General features: G+C 38.8%; 1 pseudogene; it reads left to right on the plus strand.

Annotated features, from left to right (window-relative positions):
* The first annotated feature begins 12,373 nt into the window (after positions 1 to 12,373).
* On the plus strand, positions 12,374 to 13,311 carry LOC117086031 (annotated as a pseudogene).
* Positions 13,312 to 14,182: the final 871 nt, after the last annotated feature.

Below are 14,182 nucleotides of genomic sequence, written 5' to 3' on the forward strand. Positions count from 1 at the left end.
GGGGTTCCATAGTACTAGTCTTTTACATTTTCTTTTTAAAAATGTTTTTCATAATAGCATTTAAAAAAAAAAAAAAAAGGATATTTGGTCCAGAAAGGCAGTAGGACCCACTAAATCTTTCCTCTTGCACCAGGGTTGCGATCAGAGGCTTTTTTTGGTATAGACAGTGACACCACTTGCTCCACTCCTAGAAATACTAGAATTTCTCCTCTAGCCTGGGAGATGATTTGTATTTGGAAACAGAAATTCAAGTAAGCATAAAGTTGAGCAGTTTGTCAGTAAAGAGTACAGGACAAGTGAAGAGGCAGAAATAGTTTAGGATAGGACTATGTAAAAAAGTTCCATATAGGAAAACATGCACTCACTAAACTAGATCTTTTTCTCTTGTGTTTCTCCTCAGCTCATTTCCAAATTGAAGCTTTTCAAAAAAAATTACTATATTTACTACAGGCATGTGCCACCATGCACAACTAATTTTTGTATTTTTTGTAGAGATGGGTTTCGCCATGTTGCCCAGGCTGGGCTCAAAGTCCTGGGCTCAAGCGATCCTCTCGCCTCAGCCTCCCAAAGTGCTGGATTACAGGTATGAGCCACTGTTCCCGGCCCCAAATTAATGCTTTCTAAATAGCTATTTGAAAGTTCAAGGGAAGTTAAATTCAAAAACAAAACACTAGCTTTCTTTTAGCCTAATAAGGATGGTTTTTTACTGTCTCAGTTTTTTTGCCCTCTTGTAAATAAGCATATACTACTAATCTGTACTACTATAGATTTTTTTAAATGAAGCTGCTAAGAGCTTTATTTACTATAACAATTTAAGACTGCTTAAAAATAAGTATTTATACATTGGTAATTTTTAATAATGGTTATTTCCAATCCAAAAATATATTTTATGAGATGGCCACGTTTTCCCTAATTTACACTTCTTTTTTTTTTTTTTTTTTTGAGACGGAGTCTTGCTCTGCCGCCCAGGCTGGAGTGCAGTGGCCGGCTCTCAGCTCACTGCAAGCTCCGCCTCCCGGGTTCACGCCATTCTCCTGCCTCAGCCTCCCGAGTAGCTGGGACTACAGGCGCCCGCCTCGTCGCCCGGCTAGTTTTTGTATTTTTTTTTTTTTTTTTTTTTTGAGGCGGAGTCTCGCTCTGTCGCCCGGACTGGAGTGCAGTGGCCGGATCTCAGCTCACTGCAAGCTCCGTCTCCCAGGTTTACGCCATTCTCCTGCCTCAGCCTCCCGAGTAGCTGGGACTACAGGCGCCCGCCACCTCGCCCGGCTAGTTTTTGTATTTTTAGTAGAGACGGGGTTTCACCGTGTTCGCCAGGATGGTCTCGATCTCCTGACCTCGTGTTCCACCCGTCTCGGCCTCCCAAAGTGCTGGGATTACAGGCTTGAGCCACCGCGCCCGGCCAGTTTTTTGTATTTTTTAGTAGAGACGGGGTTTCGCCGTATTAGCCAGGATGGTCTCGATCTCCTGACCTCGTGATCCGCCCGTCTCGGCCTCCCAAAGTGCTGGGATTACAGGCTTGAGCCACCGCGCCCGGCCCCTAATTTACACTTCTAAAACTAATAAAATTGCTTAACTCTTTAAAGCGTTCCTCAAATAAGTAATAGATATTTATTTATATTGTTCTCAAATTCTCTTTTTCCTATTCCCACACCCCATCTCAGATAAGAACAAATAAAATCCTATGGATTTTTCTGACTAGTTTGTATCAATAACAGAAGTAGCAAAAAGCCCAAGGCAATGTTTGGAGAATTGAGTTTTAACCATGGCAATGGTTACTATATAATCACTGCTACTATCGAGTGAGTTTTTTTTAAAAAATGTAAGTTTAAACAGTCATGAGTATTTGCTGAATGACCGCTCAGCTTGCCTGTGTTGACTTTCATTCACCACCTGATTCCACTAACACCTTGAAGAGGGTCAGATGATTCCTGAAGGGGGCACTAACAATTTCTTTCTTCTCAAAATTTTGTTTCTCTGAAAAGGCTCACCATATTTTCTCTGTGAAGCTTAGTTAGCATTTTTCTCCAATGAAGCCAGCCATAAAATGAGAAAGAAAAAAATTTGTTAGACATAGCAAATGAACAGCTATGTCTAATGACAAAATTTTGTTTGTGTCTCTAAGAGACCTTGCCTAAACTCACAATGGAAAGGCAAGTATTAAAGCTTCATAGTAGGCTGTGGCCCTAACTTGCCCCTTTGTCCTTTTAAAAAAAATACAATGATATACTAAGAGGCTGTTGTGCTGTCTTCGAGTTTTCAAGCTTTTGGAGTCACTATTTGTGCTTATGACTAGAGCAATGAAAACAAGTCTTGCCGGGCGCGGTGGCTCAAGCCTGTAATCCCAGCACTTTGGGAGGCAGAGACGGGCGGATCACAAGGTCAGGAGATCGAGACCATCCTACCTAACACAGTGAAACCCTGTCTCTACTAAAGAAAATACAAAAAAAGTAGCCAGGCGAGGTGGCAGGCGCCTGTAGTCCCAGCTACTTGGGAGGCTGAGGCAGGAGAACGGCGTGAACCTGGGAGGCGGAGCTTGCAGTGAGCTGAGATCCGGCCACTGCACTCCAGCCTGGGCGACAGAGCAAGACTCTGTCTCAAAAAAAAAAGAAAAAAGAAAACAAGTCTTTTTTCCCCAAACACAAGTAGCTTCAGTCTAAGCCACTCCAGACTTCCTTGCCGGTGACCTCAACACTGACCTTGATTTATTCTAGGAAGAACTCTGCCTGTTTAGTTCTTTTAGCTCATTTTTCTTTGTGAATTCCCATTCACTAGTAGTGAACTAACTTCAACGATTAATTTCATTTCTAGTCTGCTGACTTTTCATTATTATGATTTTGTTTTTCCTTACAGTAGCCTCTGTGGAATCCTGTGCACCTAGCTTATGAAAACGCTTTAGTCCAAGCAGTGACAGAGCCAGGTAATTGTCTTATCAAGGCTATAGTTAGTCTTGTTTAAAAGCATGCATCCCCATCTCTTTGGTGTAGCCCTAAAAAGTGGAGGATCAAAGCTACATGCTTCGATTCTCAGTCCTCTTTGCCTGATCACTTTATCAAATTTCTGAAGAAAGAACTCAGTCCATCCCTTTTCTTCCCAAACCATGTCAAAGCTGGAGTTGTTTTTCAGTCCAACACTGAGCCACATTGCTCTGGGTCGAACATCAGCATGTCTTCTGAAAGGTTTCGCTTAATTGACCTGTACAAGTCTACATTTCTTGGGTTCACCTAAAATCTTATGATACCTGGCTGTTCCCTTCATGCACTCTTACATCTTAACTCACTGGTACTATCAAGTAGGTTATTTTTTAAATGTAAGTTTAAATGGTCATGAGTATTTGCTGAATGACCAGTCAACTTACCCATGTTGACCTTTACCACCTGATTCAATTAATACCTTGAAGAGGATCAGGCTTCAAAGAGCTTGGATCTAGAAGATTTGCTTCTGGCCCATAGAAGCCTCTTGAGGGCAAGAACTGTTTTGAACTTGTTTGTAGCCCTCCTCGTGCTTTGCACATAAAGGTCACTCAGTGTTTTCAATAATGATAATTAGCATTGCTGGGGCACTTAGCCTTCAATGACTGGAGGCCCACTGGTAACATTTGCTGGTGATGAAAATCACAAGCAATGTGAAAATACGTTGACTACTAACTGCTGTCGAGCCTTGAAGATAAATACTACAAAGATGTGAAGTTGAGTAAGACAGGCTTGCACTTAAACTTTTGGGTTTAATGGGGAGAAAGTTCTTACAAATCATAAGGAATGAATGGTCTGGAGAAGGGAGGGATCAGTATGGAGAACATATGATTAGTGGTTGAGGATGGAAGCAGCCAGCCTTCAGCTCCAGACTGGAATGTCTTAATTCTGAGCATTTGTGTTTGTTGGGTGGAGAAGACGGCATTTTACCATTCTACCATGGCAGCTAGGTCAGTGAAGATGGTCCTATCCATGTTGCCAAACTAAATCTCACATAAATCTTAAATATAGTACAATATTATTTCTGTGTAGCCTTTGAATCTTAATACCTTTTTCCCCCACCAGACATTCTAACATAGAATGCTTGACTCCTTTTTACCCAGTGGCACTAGAATATATTTGGACAGTTGAAGTGGCAAAATTCATCTGAAGCTTGTAGGTCATTAGAGTCATTGTTGGCTAGAACATTCAGCAATTTATATGACCGTAGTTTTGATTTAGAGGTCAGCCTAACTACTGCCATTTTTTAGAAGGAAAATAAATTAATAACCAGTTAGCCTACCTGTTAAAGTGTGTGGATTCTAACTACAGGCACATGAGGACTGGGTTGCATGGGTGTTTCAAGGTTACCCAGGGGAGACAGAGTCTACAAACACGGCTTTCTGGAATTGGAAGGCAATTCTGGTAGGGAAGTTCTTTTTTTTTTTGAGACTCTGTTGCCCAGGTTGGAGTGCAGTGGCACGATCTTGGCTCACTGCAGCCTCCACCTCCTGGGTTCAAGCAATCCTCCTGTCTCAGCATGCCCAGCCAATTTTTTATATTTTAGCAGAGACAGGGTTTCACCATATGGTCAGGCTAGTTTTGAACTCCTAACCTCAGGTGATCCACCCGCCTTGGCCTCCCAAAGTGCTGGGATTACAAGCGTGAGCCACTGTACCCAGCCTGGTAAGTTCCTTATTATAGCATCTATTTTTGCAATCTAATGAAGAAGAAATTGGCTGATTGTGACAGAGAATACACACGCATACACATAAAATGTGTCTTCCTTGGTTCTTTCAAGAACTTTAGCTAAAGGTAGAATACTATATGACTTTTGTTAAAAACCTTGATGCCAATAAAAAACTGAGGATAAGTCATAATTTCCATGGGCCCCTTTCTCCCTTTATGTTCTGTCCCTGCTCCAGCCTTCTGAATTAGCCCTCTGATTTCTTCATAGTGCCCCTACCCAGCGTGCTGCACAGGACAAAGGGCTGTCAATCATTGTGAACACAAAATGTGAGACAGGTCTCAGTCCATTTAGGAAGCTTATTTTGCCAAGGTTAAGGACACACCCATGACACAGCCTCAGGAGTTCCTGATGACATTTGTCCAAGGTGATCAAGGCACAGCTTGGTTTTATACATTTTAGGGAGACATGAGACACCAATATATGTAAGATGTACATTGGTTCAGTCCAGAAAAGCAAGACAAGTCGAAGCAGCGGGGGCTTCCAAGTCATAGGTAGATAAGAGACAAATGGTTGCATACTTTTGAGTCTCTGATTAGCCTCTTACTCAATATACAATTTATGTGTGAGGGTGGGTATAGGAATAGTCACATGCCTTAGTCTGGCTTAGTGAAACAACAGGGCAAAGGAAGCCATCAGATACGCATTTGTCTCACGTGAACAGAGGGATGATGACTTTGAGTTCTGTCTGTCCTTTGTCCACAAGGGATTTCCTTGTGTGCAAATGTGAGGGAGGTATGTAGCTTTTTAATCTGTGTAGCTACCTCATTTAGGAATAGCATGAGAGGCAGATTTGCACACTACCACATTTTCTAGCTCAACTTTTCCCTTTGGCTTAGTGATTTGGGGGTCTCAAAATTTATTTTCCTTTCACATTTCCCCCTTTTTCTTTTTAAAATCTTTCAGATAAAGCATTTTAGAAGAAAATTAGTGTCTGGTCTCAGGTTTTATCTAATCTCTCATGGCTAAGATGGTTCATTCCTAGATGGGTAGGTCGCATGTTATTAGGAAAGCTCATTTCTAGCAGGTTGTGAAGCCTCACATCCTACAAAGAGAAAATAGGGGGAGGAAGGGAGAAAATAACAAAAAACAAATGAGGATCTTGGGAAATCAGTATAGGCCATATTATTCTAAAGTCTGTACATTAGTAGGCAGCAGGTATAAAAGTGGTTTATGGATGTAAATAGGTCACTGTTATTTTCTTCTAAATTATAGCTTTGGTTTTCATGGCTTTAAGAAAGTACAGCTTAATATTTAGTGATTTCAAATCAGGAAAAATAGGAACAAAAAGAAAGGAAAGAAAAAATTGAAAACATTATTTTGGAGACTTGTAGCCATTAAAAATTTTAGAATTCAGTCCAAACTGTAGAAAATAACTGTAGAAAATAATAAGAAGGGAAAAACATTAGGCAAGACTAGAATCTAATAACAGATGTACTACAGTTTATTTTGAAATGTAATTCTTTCTCCAGTCCCATTTTCACCAAAGACACATGAAAGACAAATTCATTTACAAAATAAGTTTTAGTCTTATTATACTTGGCTGGAGTATTTGCATAAAGTCAGCATGGATAATTGTTTGCCATATAGGCTCCTTTTTTTTTTTTAATTGGTTTTGCTGGAACTTTATTCCATAAGGAATCTCAGATTCAACTTTAATGCCTTAAGCCCAGCCTATGCCTGCAAAAATTGTATTAACTGGGTGAATTCCTCACCTTAAGGTCCCAAGAAAACCTGGGGCTCCTGGGCCTGTCTGAAAGTGACATTCTTTACTTACCACAGGGACTGTGTAGACAGGGTGTGAGGCCAGCTTTCCCAAGGGGCTTTTATTGGCCCTATAAGTCAACTTTGATTCCTTAAAGGAGACTGTTTATATCTGAAAGCATGCCATTCCAGTCAAAACCAGTGATTCCAATTGTGTCCTGTTACAAAAGAAAACATTGTTATTGAACTTATGCAAATAAGTCTATTGTCATATGTTAAGAATTCAGCTAGTTTCCAAATTTTGGAGAAATTAGAAGTATGCTCCAAATTTTGTTTATAGGAGTATACTTACTTGTTAAAAGAGATAAAAAGCTCAATAGTTTTCTTGGCTCTGAAAAACAAAGAATCAGCAATGTTTTAAGCAAAAAATCACAAAAGAATTATTTCAGTCTTCTATTAGTTCAGTCCTGCAGTTAACTCCTGTTTGGCTTGATATTCATGAACATTTCAGCTCTCCATGAGAGTCTTGGGAGGTTTTCCTCTATTCTAGTGTTGCAATATCCAAAGTTATCAGAAACCTGCATTCAAAAGCACCTGTCAGAGTCCTATAGCTGATTATAAAACCACCTTTAAAAAAGAATAAAAGTAAAACAACTGTGGATGACAAAAGTCTTAGAACAAACATAGTTAAAGACACAACTGACAAATTTGGTTACTTCTGTGGCACACAGTGACTTTACATAATAACCATAATTACTACCAATAATATATGCTAAGACATAACAGAATCACAGGAATTTCACACAATTCTGGAATACGTGCTAATAACAAATTTGTATAAATATAAACCAAAGAAAGTTAAACACTGTTTCATATTTGACAATACTTCTTGTATGATTTTATTATATCAAATAAGCCAAATGCATCTCTTTTGACTTCAGGGGACTAACATAAAAAAATTAATGAGGACCAAAGTTAGAATTTGATTTTGGAGTTTGTCAAATATGAAAAATTTAAAACACTTGATATCACAAAATAGGATCACAGGTCATTGTAAAATAAGTCATTCATTTAGCCAAAGTGATAACTTAAAGATTACAAAAAAAAGTTAAAACCTTTATTCTTTGAGAGAGGAAACTTAATTTCCCAAACATTAAGACCTAATAAAGACAGCATAAGGCCAATTAAATTTGTTTTTCAAAATTTTGTAAACGACCTATAAAATTTTAACCATCTTGACCATACGATATAATTTCCACAAGCCTTTTATAACCTTTATATCTTTTATTAAGGAGCAAGCTAATGCACCAAGAAAACCTTGTCAATCTGACACAGGGGCCGATATGCTGGTCTTGCATTAGTGTGCCTTTGACATTAATGGTTACTTTATAGAGAAACTCACCTGACTTTATCTCTCAAATTCAGCCCTTACTCACATGCCTGCCTCTTCTGTGATAGTCCCTGGCCTTGAGGAGTTGAATAGCTTTAATTTCTGGCCCTGTGTCTCATGAATGCAATTTATTTTGATTGGCATCTTCTACTGGGTCTGAAGATGAGGCTTTAACTGCTGTCATTGTTTAAGATTTAGCAGGACTTGGTGTCCTTTTTAGACCAAGGAGTCAAAACCCTGTAACTTAATGGCATACGGACTTTAAAAGCACATATAGAAAGCTAGACGGATATAAATGCAATAGCCTTAATTAAAAATATTTTTCAATTTTTCTAAGAAAAGCAAAACTTAATGATATCAAAATTATTTTGATAAACATAAAATCTGTTCGTTAGGCCAGTTACCCAAAGGTAAAAGAAAAGACCCTCTGCAGTGCATGTGAATGTTGGTCCCTCTGGGGAGTCCATTTAGATAACCTTCAAGTCAAAACTAATGAAAAGGGTACTTGAATTAGTTAGACATAGGAAGTGTTTCCTGATTCATAGTGAAAATTTTCTGATTTGTAAAACAATTTAAAGCCAAGAGCACAGAATATTAGATTGGAAGGAAGCATTTCCTTTAAGATAAAACATTTTTAGCATCAGGCCACAAAAAACAGTTGGAACACAAAGAAATAAAACTTATGAGAGCTGAAAATGAGTTGAAGGATAGAGTTATCATTTTAGGCCTTTCAAATGGGGGGAGAAAGCTGAAAACAGAGAGATGCAATAAAAGTTTAAACTTTGGATTAAAAACATTAAAATCTCTTGTAATTTTATTAACAGTAAATCAACACCTTAAGAAAATTTCATTGTTCTACCCAATTCTTTAGTATATAAATGTCTTTTTTTAAAAAAAAAAATCAAAACCCAATCTCTAGAAAGACCATTAAAAATAATTTCCCTTAATTATAAACAACTTGATCACATACAAGTTTTTTCCATAAATCCTCTTGTTATGACTTACACAGACCATTCATGACATGCTTGGACTTTCTGGTTTGTCCTGAACATCCTTTTTTCTTAAACAACCAGTCATTTTATTCTAAGGCAGAAATCTACCATATAAAATTATTTCTCATATAAAATTATTTTCCTAACCTTTCTTGTTGAAAATACCTGTTATAGTTATAACTTCCTTTACCTTGCTTTTATTTACTGGTTACTTTTACCTTATTTCATAAATAACTTTTAAATAACCTTTGAATTAGACAAAAATTATTTTCCTTTAAATAAGAACACATTTCCTTTTTAGAAAAAATATTTTCCTATAATATATTTCTTTTAAAAATTGGAAATGACTCAGACATTTAATGAGTATCCATTATTTAAATTAATATAACTTTAGATTCTAACTTATATAAGTTTATTTACAAGGATTTATTCATTACATTTACCTAATTAATTTTTTAATTTTTACCCAGATTACTTATGAAAACTGTGATAGTTATCATTTAATGTCATTTCTCAGTTAATCATTTTTATAGTCTGTGAATTTCAGGTTTTCCTAAGTAAGAACCTTACAGTTAGATAAATATTTTCTTTCTTTTTCCTTCCTTCCTTCCTTCCTCCCTCCCTCCCTCCCTTCTTCCCTCCCTTCCTTCCTCTTTGCCAATAACTCAGAATTTAGCTGTTTCCATTAACTGAACAATATTAAATGCCTTATTTATCAAATTTTGCACAAGCAAAGATAATTTTCCTTCATGCTGCATTCATAGCTTTATAACCCTCATGCCAAATTTTGACATCTGGCAAAGATAAATATGAAATCATTTTACCAATAAATTTAAACAATAATGTATGTTGACAACTCTGGAGCCATTTCTAATTTCTAGTTCATGAATGCCTTTAAAATCAGCTTATTTATTAAAGATTTACTTAAATTACATGAACTTGAAATAGCATTTGACTTAAAGTCTCTATTTTTTTCTGATAAGGTATTTGATTGAAAGCAACGTTTTTCTCTTTAAGCCAATTAATTAGACCTCTTTTATATATTTTTAGCAATGAAACATATATGATACATAAATGCATAGATGTATTAGACACGCAGACAGAAGTAGATCTTATAGGTTCATAAGACCTTTTTTTACTTCTATTTTAGACTTCCAATTTCTTGGTAGCCTGTTTTTTTTTTTTTTTTTTTTTTGAGACGGAGTCTCGCTCTGTCACCCAGGCTGGAGTGCTGTGGCCGGATCTCAGCTCACTGCAAGCTCCGCCTCCCGGGTTCACGCCATTCTCCTGCCTCAGCCTCCCGGGTAGCTGGGACTACAGGCGCCGCCACGTCACCCGGCTAGTTTTTTGTAGTTTTTTTAGTAGAGACGGGGTTTCACCATGTTAGCCAGGATGGTCTCGATCTCCTGACCTCATGATTCGCCCGTCTCGGCCTCCCAAAGTGCTGGGATTACAGGCTTGAGCCACCGCGCCTGGCCGGTAGCCTGTTTTATTACCCTAGGCAGTTGTCAGCTAGATGGCTCTAAATCTGTACATTAAAGGAACTCTTAGGTGAAAAATCAGATAGTTAAATTTACATCTAAAGGTACAGAGAGAAACAGTCTGATGTAAGGAGAGGGAGATTAAAAACAAATGCCAAATCAAACATAAAATTATAGAAATCTATCATAGGATTATATAAGAAGACAAATTTTATTTAGATAGGTAATTCTAAACTGGATCTCTGAGCTCTGGACTGAGCCCACACTGAATCCTGGGTCTCCAAAAATAGAATTATTATGAGGCCAAGACCACATGATGCTTTTACGGTACATCCTCCTTTTTTTTTTTTTTTTTAACAAAGACATTTCCCTAAGTGTCTAAACCATACTCTTCCTTACTTTAAACGCCCAAGTATAACCTCTGTTATAGTAACTATTTTAGTGAAAAAGAAGAAGAGGGAGAAGAGGGAGAAGGAGGAGAAGGATAAGAAGGAGAAGAAGGAGAGGAGAAGAAGAAGAAGGAGAGGAGAAGGAGAAGGAGGGGGAGGAGAAGAAAAAGGAGAAGGAAAAGAAGGAGAAGGAGATGGAGAGGAAGAGGAAGAAGAAGAAGAAGAAGAGGAGGAGGAGGAGGAGGAAGAAGAAGAAGAAGAACCAGGTAACATAATACAAAAGCAAGGAGTTTAAGACCTGAGATGAACTTGTCTGTTTACACTCTTGGGATTCCATAAGGAAAAACAGAGGTTTCTCCCCAAAAGAGAGTCTGGCACCTTCTCTGTTTTCTTTAAGGAATGCCTGTTAGAAACTGACAGGCTGTTAGAAACTATTTTAGGTTCCTCATGCAGCAGAGGGTGGCAAGAAAAAGGAGAGACAGCAGAAACAAATGAAAAAACAGATTCAGTCCACTGAGAAGAAAACAAAACTTGCTAAAAACAAACAAACAAACCAAGGTCCTAGGAGAGAAAAAAACAAAACAAAACATGACGGCCTTTAAAATACAGACACACACACATACAGACACAACACACACAAACACATCTTAGATGTTAGCTTTTAATTAAGCTGACTTTTAACCATTAAGCTCCCTTAAAAAATTTTATTTTAAATCTCATAACCATATTTTAGCTAAGACACATTGCTGATATTTCGAAAGTAACATGAATACCAAACCGGAAAGGGCTTGATTTAGGAACCAAACCCAGGCTGATGTGATGAAAAAAAAGGGACATAAGCTCAGTTACCAACTGCAGCATGAGGTGACAGCCATTGCTCTTTTAGTTTGGCTTGGCTAGTAAAAAAAAAAAAAAAGTGGCCTTGTTATATAACTAAAGCCCTTTACGTAATCTAAACAAAAAATCTTTCCCTTTTTTTCCTTTTGCTGGCCGTTTTTTCTTTTTCCCTTTTTTTCTTTTTCAGTTGTGGGAATTTAGCCAATTCAGAGGCCTTGTTCCCCACAATTTGGACTTTCCTTTGGATTTCCTCAAGGCCGATAGAGTTGGTCAAACCTAATGGGAAAAAATAAAATAAAATAAAAATAAAAACAAACAAGCAACAAGAACAAAAACAGCTAAGCAAATCAAACAGTTGCACAATTTATATGATTACTGAGTACTGTAATGGTAAGGAGAAATTAAGGCCAGCTGGTTGTGAATCTTAACTTTAGCTAAGACAGAACCCTGATTCAGCTACTTACCTAAGAATGGGTCTCAGGCTGAAGACTGCTCTCTACCATCCTAGAAGCAGGAAAAATCTCAAATTGTTTTGAAGTCAGCTCAGACTCCACAAAAGAGTTACCTGCCTTCCATGGTCATGGAAGTAGGAAAACTTGCCCTCTTTGTTGGAAGCAAGTGAAACTCCAGAATAGGGGTTGTACAGCCAAGTAAATTTTAGATCTTGACCAAATTTTGAGAGATCAGGGATTCTCTAAACGGGAGGTTCCCAGGCCTCAGCCAAGTATCTTACTGGTTTGAGTCATAAAGATAGCTCAAGATGGTACCAAGCACCAATAAGAAATTTGTCAAAGGTCAGGGGAACCTCCACTCAGAATGCCTTTGTGGTTGTCAACTGTGAACCCAAAATATCTGAGACAGGTCTCAGTCAACTTAGAAAGTTTATTTGGCCGGGACTCTATAGTGGCGATTGGTTGTTTCATGATGGATGGAGGGGATGATGGTAACCTTATTATCAAAAAGAGGTTTGTGTCTGAGGCAGAACTAGATGAATGGTGCAAAAGGAGGTAAGAAGAATGGGAGAAAGTTCGAAAATCTGAAGATCCAGAAGAATGTCTAGAGGAGGTTTGTGACTCTTGATCTCTATATGAAAGGCTACAGGAACAGAAGGACAAGAAGCAGCAGGAGTATGAGGAACAGTTCAAATTAAAAAACATGGTAAGAGGCTTAGAAGAAGATGAGACCAACTTCCTTGATGGGATTTCTCGATAGCAGCAACTAATAGAAAAGCAATGAAGAGAAGAAGAACTGAAAGAACTGAAGGAATACAGAAATAACCTCAAGAAGGTTGGAATTTCTCAAGAGAACAAGAAGGAAGTGGAAAAGAAACTGACTGTGAAGCCCATAGAAATCAAGAACAAGTTCTCCCAGGCGAAGCTGTTGGCAGGAGCTGTGAAGCATAAGAGCTTAGAGAGTAGCAATACTGTGCAAAGACTGAAACCGGACCCTGAGCCAGATGACGAGAATCAGGAGTCCTCATCCTGCAAGTCTCTTGGAAACACTTCCCTGAGTGGCCCCTCCATCCACTGCCCCTCTGCTGCAGTCTGTATCAGCATCCTCCCAGGACTGGGTGCTTACTCTGAGAGCAGCGACTCCGAGTCCAGCTCAGACAGCAAAGGCACCATCAGTGCCACCGGAACAATTGTCTCCTCCGTCTTCCGAACCAACACCTTCCTCGAGGCCCCCTAGTTTCTCTGTCCTTACACAGGGAGCTCCTCCCCAAGGGTAGATCAGACCGTTCATGCTGCCTACAGACATTACATCCCTCAAAAAAAAAAAAACCTCCTTTGCCTGCATCCTGTGCACAACATGACATTTTTAACCAATCTAAAAATGTGCCAGAATCCACCTGTGGCCCAAATCGTGTTTGGTTTCTCTTTTTACTCCAGTGCAGATGACCAAACCTGTCCTGCTGCCACTTTCCTCAATGATACTGGGAGGAGGGCAAGGCCCAGCCGAAGTTCCACTAAAAATGCCCGAGGAGAATAGGCACCGGCCGACTTGCCAAAGGGTTTGGGTTTTATTGCTTTCTGGTTTTTTCTTTTCCCCAACAGCACAAAGAAGGGCAGTTATTGGACAGGTGTTATTTAAACATTCTATTGTAGATAAATGTGTTGTTTGGTTCTACTGCATTGTGGAGCATGCGGGGGAAGATAACTGACCCAGGTGATGAAATGGAGCCCTTCCCTGGAACTAACCAGTCCTTGATGTTGTGTGACTAAGTAAAGATGATAAACCTCATCTGCTGGGCGTGTCACTTCACACTCGGCATGCACTGTGAAAGCTTTCCGTACCCTTGGTCATTCCCTCTCCCCTCTCCATCCAACCCCATTTATGCAGGAAGGGAGTGCTAACAAGAATGCTTCCATCTCAAACCTTTTCTCTGCCTGGGAAATCATTTTATGTTGGTTTTTGAAATAAAGGATTTAGTTTAAGATTCTAAAGTTTAGAGGAAAAAAAAAAGTTTATTTTGCCAAGGTTAAGGACACACCCATGACATAGCCTCAGGAGGTCATGATGACATGACATGTGCCTAGGGTGGTCAGGGCACAGCTTGGTTTTATACATTTTAGGGAGACATGAGACATCAATCAATATATATGTAAGATGTACATTGACTCAGTGCAGAAAACTGGAACAACGAGAAGCACGGAGGGGCTTCCAGGTCATAGGTAGATAAGAGAGAAATGGTTG

The sequence above is a fragment of the Trachypithecus francoisi genome, unplaced genomic scaffold (genome assembly GCF_009764315.1).
Source record: "Trachypithecus francoisi isolate TF-2019V2 unplaced genomic scaffold, Tfra_2.0 Lachesis_group1, whole genome shotgun sequence".
NCBI classification, from domain to species: Eukaryota; Metazoa; Chordata; class Mammalia; order Primates; family Cercopithecidae; genus Trachypithecus; species Trachypithecus francoisi.